We start from the raw sequence: 6,116 nt of genomic DNA on the forward strand, positions 1-6,116 counted from the left end.
CTATTTCTTGCTAATTCCTTTTTCTCTGTTTGATTGAGTTTTCTTCAATCGTCCATTCATCTTCTGTTACCCATTCATTTTTCGGAATGAAGCCTTAACACTCAGATTGGCAGCTCCGTGTAGGACAGGGCTTGCGAGGCAATGAACATCGCTATAGGGACAGCTGGCTCTTTCGTCAAGCATACCTAGATGGGACCAGAGGTCAGCACCTGTGAGACTTCTCTCTGGGGTGGTCAGATCCTATCCACAGACTCCTATCTGTATGCCTGGGTGCTAGCATTCCTGAACTAAGCCAGGGAGAGGAGGCGGGCTAGGGTCGCCCTGTTCGGTATTACGACTTCCACTGAATCCCCCTGTATCAGTCAGCTACTGCTGTGTAACAAACAACCACACACATGGCTTTGGTGCACGAGAATAAGCATTTATTGTACCTCACACTTTCAGGTCAGCTGGAGTGGGTTAATCTAGGCAGGTCGGCTCTGAGCTGCAGGCAGCTGGGTACCTCTGCCATCCCATTCTTGGATCCACTGGGCTTACCAAGGCATGTTCTTTTGTCAGCACAAGAGAGCATGTCCAAGGGTGCAAGCACATCGAGTCTCTCCTTACGATGCGTATGCTAACATCCCACTGGCAAAAGGCAAGGCGGAAGGCCAAAGCTAGTCAGTGGAGCAGGGAGGGGAAGTGTGCTCTTACCCTGGAGGGGGGCGTGGACGGAGTAATCACCTGCCAAGTATAATCAGACCTACTGCACCTCAAACAATCAGTCTGGGCGCTCACCCCCGCCTGCCCTGTAGCTGGTGTCCTTGGGTCCAGAAACGTCTGGTTGGATTTTCCTGCCCAGGCTAGGGAGGGATGGTTGCCTGGCTGCATCGTGCAGGGGGGGGGGGGGGGGGGCGGGCGGCCGGTGTGGGGTCTAATTGCCCCTTAAACAAACTTCTAAATAACCCGCCAGTTCTCAGCCTCCCGCCTGGCCATCTGCGGTGGCTGAATCCCCCACTTGGAAGCTGCCCTGGGATTCTGCAAGGCCCGGTGGGTTGCGTCTCTTCCACCTGCAAACCCTCCCCCCCCTGCCGCCCCTCCCGCAGCACAACAGGAGCTTGGGTTTGCCTTCCCCGGGCCTCTGTTAAATCATTTACCACCCCTCCATCTGCTCTCCGTACTTGTGTGCTGGGCGCTGGCTGGTCTGGGTTCACAGGTGTCTCCTGGTTTCCTTGAAGATGAGAGTTTGTGTTTCTGTTTCGTGTTCTCCATATCGTCGTCGTCGTCGTGGTGGCTGCTTTTCAGCAAGGGGGAGGGGCCAGAAGCAGCTGTGGCCCAGCACCCCGAGACAAGACCCTCCTCTTTGCTCTGTTGCATACACTTCTGTGGTATGTGGATGGACCACACGGCAGGTGTTGAGTTGCTGGTCGGTCTGTCTCACCGGCCCCTGAGCCCCCTGGGGAGCGCAGGGCCGGACGTCACCCTCACGGCACCTCCAGCTCCCACGCAGCTTGGCATGGAGCCCCTGGCTCTACGTGAGAACTGAAGTGAACGACCTTCAAGTGACATGGATGACTGCTCATCGTTTCACCTAGCTTAGGGCCTTCAGAAGTCTTCTAGAACCATCCTAGATCTCTGTCGCCCTCCCCAGAGCCTAGCCTGCCCTGCCTCTTACATCCCATGAGGCCTGGATGGAGTCAGAGGTCCCCAGAGGCGACTCTTTCTCTGGTTGTGGGTTGGGGGGGTGGGGGTGGGGGGGGAGTTAAGAAGGGAGGGCGGAGAGGTGAAAGAGCAAAGGCAGAAACTTTTCTCGGCCCCAGAAAAGTCGCCGTTTCGGCATACCACGGTATTATTTCCCATGATTTTACCAGGTGGCCAGACTCAGTGGGATGCTCCTCTGCTCCACATGATTTTGGCCGGGGCCGCCGTCATCCGGGGACTCGACTGGGCTGGCACATCCAAGATGGCTGACGCGCACGACTGGCGCCTTGGCCAGGATGGCTGGGAGGCTGGGCTCAGCTGGGTCACTGGAAGGGCTGGGTCTCTCTTTCTCTCCAGTAAAGTCTATTCTCCCGTCTGCTTGTTCGTTTACATCAACAACACGCACGTATCCAGCGTGGACTAGGTCCCAGACACCTGCTAGGGTCATGGTGAGCCATCCAAGCAGAGGGGCCATTGCCCGGGGCTCCCTGCGGACTCAGCTGCCCCACTGGGCTGAGAGCGAGCTCCTGAGAGCAGGCCCACGCTTGACTCACCCTCAACCCCCGCGTTTGGCACACCGGCCCAATAAGCATTTCCTCAGTGATTGGGTGACTGAATGAATCAATAGCCAGGCGAGCATTTCTTTAGGGCAATGGGCGTATATCGTGCCATCTGGGTCGCACAGACCCCCTGAGGCTTCGCTCTCCTATCCAAGGACCTATCTGGTCCTCTGCCACTTTGCACAGCGATACAGGAGGAAGAACACGGCCCTGGGAGACCCAAGACCTCAGTCACAAACGCTGTCAGCTAACATCAACAGAGGCCTGCCCAGCAGGGGCGTAACCAATAGGTGGTTTCATTTTCCTTTTGTTCCCCTAGCAAGGCAGCCGTTGGCGCCGGTTCTGCGGCCACCCGAAGTTGTCAAGGATCCAGCCTCTTTGCGTCCCTCTGCTCCTCCACTCTTAGCCTGTCAGCTTGTGGCTGCGTGCTTGTGGTTTCATGTGTATAAGATGGCTGCTGCAGCTCCAGACATCTCATCATTATTCATCGGGGAAGAGGACAGGACAAAGGGCAGTGGCCATTTTTGTGTTTTGTGGTTTTTTGGGGGGGGGGGGGCGGAAGAAAACACAAACTTTCCCAGAAGCCACCTCTCCAGCTGACTTACACCTGCCTTGCTGGCCAGAATTGTGCCCCCGTGGGACCCCAGCGGCAAAGCAGGCCAGGAGAACAAGTGTTTTGGTCTGGGGCGAGGGACCTCGCGGCTCTCCCTGAAAACTAGGTTTCTGTTAGCAGGAAGGATGCGAGCAGTGGGAGGAGATAGGAAAGGAGGGTGTCCGCCTTAGTGAGTTGAGCTCCAGCCCGACTCCCGCGCCCTCCTGTGCCCCTGTTTCCTTCTCCGCAAAACCAAGCTACTAACACCTACACTGGGCGGCCCCGAGGGGGGATTAAATGAGATAATATCCGCTAGGTGAGAACGCACGGTGGTGAGAGAATTTATTTCCTGGCGTTGCTGTTGGCATAAAGCAAGGGCTGTGCCCACTGGGGCAGGCTCGGGGGAAGAGGCACGTGGCAGAGACCCCCCCCCCCCCCCACTCCGCGCGCCCTTGGCATCTAGGGAAGTTAGAGGCGCGGAGGAAATTCTTCGAGGAAAGAGGACCAGACCAGGGTGTGCCAAAGGCTAAGACCAAAGAGAGGTCTTTGACGAAATGAGCGTTCGGTCTGAGGCTGGAGGCGGGGTGTGGCCAGGCCTCCGGAGTCAAGGGAAGGGGTCCCAGATTTATCTGGAGGCCCCGGAAAAGCAGGGAGCAAATGAGGTTCGCTTCAGACTCTGGACGACTGGAGGGGGCGCCCCAGGGCTTCTAAACAACCAGCGTGTCCGATTATGGGGGGTGATGGGTCTGTGTTCGCCACATGCTAGCGAGCCAGCAGGCGTGGGGTTTTCAGGGGGGGTGGTTTGTTTCCGTGGTGAAGTCACCTTAAAAACAGAAAGGCCTCCTCTGAGCGGAGGCTGAGAGGCGCCGTGGGGTTTCCCCCCGCTAAACCCAGTTCCTTTCAAGGGGGTGGGGGTTCCTGGGAGGCCGGTGAGGTGGAGGGCCCTGCCTCTCCCAACATCAGGACTTATGGGGGCAGCTGGGGGGGCGGGGGCGGTGAGCAGAGAATCGCAGAGAACAGAAACCCAAAGCATTTCGCGGGCTGGCAACCGGGGGGGGGGGGGGGGGACTTCTGTGCCGTGGGGGACGGGGTCTTAGACCTCTCTTTTTTTATTCCTGCCTTGTAGCTTCCTTGTAGCTTCTCCAGAGTGTCAGCCCCCGAGGGCAGGAGCTCATGTGCAGCACTGGACCCCGCACCTGGAACAGAGGGAGAAGGCGCGCCATAAACATGCATTGGATGCGTGCATGAAGCTTGGACAGAGGAGAGCTACCATCCACAGGAGCGCAAAGGCTGGCACTTGTCAATTAGGAAACTCTAAGGTGGGAGCGCAGTCCCCTCTCGTAAAGAAACTCGCTGTTGCTTCGTGCCTCCAGGGACGGGCATTGCTTCCTTACCCCGTGGGGACCCTTTCGGTGACCCGCAATAAGGGTGGTTGGGGAGTTCTGGCTGCTCGACACCCATAATCCCGAACTCCAACAAGGGCTCAGTCCTCCTTGGGGAGATAACCCCTCCACCTTAAGTAGATAAGGTTCTTATCGGCTTGGAACCACCCCTCGCTCCAGCATGGGGTGTGGTCCAGGCCTGGCCAATCAGAGCTCAGCACCCTCCCCCCACCAAATAAGATTGGTTGAATATGACCCGCAAGTAAGCTGGTCCAATCAGAGTAAACCTTAATTAGAACTTTGCCTGGGGCAGATACTTGTGGGGTTTTTTGGTGTGTTTTTTTGTTTTTTGTTTTTTTTGTTTTTTTTTTTTTTTTTTTGCCGAACTTGAACCCGGAAGAATGCTCTTGAGAGACACCTGCCAGAAAATGAACCAGACAGCAGGAGGCAGAGCAAAGAGGTACAGGAAAGCAAGCCCTGATGACATAATTTGAGCCCCCCCCCTCCTTGATCAAGAGGCACCTGAAGACACGATCTTTCCACATTTGAATCAGTAAATTTATTTTCTGCTTAAGCAGGTTGAATTAGGTTTTCCATTTGCAATAGCAAAAGTCCTGGCTGGCAGCGCCTGAAAGTTTTAAGACTCCTACGGGCAAACGTAGCTCAGGGTCCTGTGAGCGGTGGAGAAAGCCTCCAGGGGTGGCAGGAGTCCGCGGGACCCGGGGTTTTGACGGGCGGTTGCAGGTACCCGCCGACATTCAGAGAATTTGGTTTATTTCATGTTGTCCCAAAGAAGAGCGCTCAGACCAGAGGAGCAAACTTCTGAGACACTCACTTTGGCTCAGGAGAAGGAGAACTTTCAGACAAGCAAGCCCACCAATATTGGAGTAGTAGCCGGCCTCAGGAGGGAGCGAGAGACCCGTCCTTGAAGGCATACTGGCAACAATCTGGCCCGAAATTTCCAGAGGGGATTCAGGCGTCGGGGTGGGACTGGGGCAAAGGGGTAGACGCTGCCATTGTGTGGCAGCGGGCACGGACAGCACTAATGCAAAGGGGGCTCCCCTCTGGCCCCGGGGAAGGGGGGGAGGACAGGAGCAGCAGGGGTTGGGAACAGAGCCTGCGAATGCACACCCTTCCAGCCCCAGGGGGCCTCCGGCCCAGAGAAGCCCATCAACCAAGCTCTGCAGCCCTCTGCTAGGAAACACCACGGGCGGGGAGGGGACAGCGTGGCCAGCCGGGGTGCCATTGGGCTTTATGGGAGGGCCCTGGAGGTCAGAACCATCTGGCTGGGAGGGCTGGGTGCAACCTGGAAGGCAGACACGCAGGGGGTGAGAATCTGATGGCAAGCAGAACCGCCGCTTTCCCAGCTCAAGGCTCACGGCCGCCTCCTGGCTTTGGCTCCAGGTTGGCCCTCCCACCAGTCCCCCGCCACCACCACCACCCCCCCCCCCCCGCTTGCCCACCACACCAAGGCCTCTCCACCCTTCTAGTCCCACGTCTCCAGGCCGCCTCCAACCCACACTGGTCCCCCTTCTGCCCCCCTGGAGTCTCAGCTCAGTCTGCCCTGCCTCCACCCTTATGTGCGGTGCTGGCTCCTCCCCGCTCTCCTGGGGGGTGGGGCCAACGCATCTTCCCATCCCGGTCCCCATCCCTGGCCTCCGGCAGGGTCAGCAGGGTGGGAGCCTAGCGACACCCATGCCTTGGCTCTGGCACCTTCCTACTGGGAACTGGGCTCCACTGAGCTGGACCGGCTCGGGCAAATAGGGAAACTGAGGCCACTGCGATGCTTGCCCTTCTGTCTTGGCCTAAACGCCATTCCCGGTGAAACGCAAGGCCGCTGAGCAGTGGCTAAACACCCCCCCCCCACCCCCACCCCGCCGCCCCCAGCCGGAGCCTGCTGTG

At 57.8% G+C, this 6,116-nt stretch overlaps 1 long non-coding RNA gene across 1 annotated transcript; it reads right to left on the bottom strand.

Annotated features, from left to right (window-relative positions):
* Nucleotides 1-400: 400 nt before the first annotated feature.
* On the bottom strand, nt 401-1,609 carry LOC121026676 (uncharacterized). The gene is made up of 2 exons (XR_005788412.1): nt 1,161-1,609; nt 401-627 (listed from the first exon to the last, which is right to left on the bottom strand). It is a non-coding gene; the product is annotated as an uncharacterized LOC121026676 (long non-coding RNA).
* Nucleotides 1,610-6,116: the final 4,507 nt, after the last annotated feature.

The sequence above is a fragment of the Herpailurus yagouaroundi genome, unplaced genomic scaffold (assembly GCF_014898765.1).
Source record: "Herpailurus yagouaroundi ecotype Mexico unplaced genomic scaffold, PumYag 151458, whole genome shotgun sequence".
Taxonomy (NCBI): Eukaryota; Metazoa; Chordata; class Mammalia; order Carnivora; family Felidae; genus Herpailurus; species Herpailurus yagouaroundi.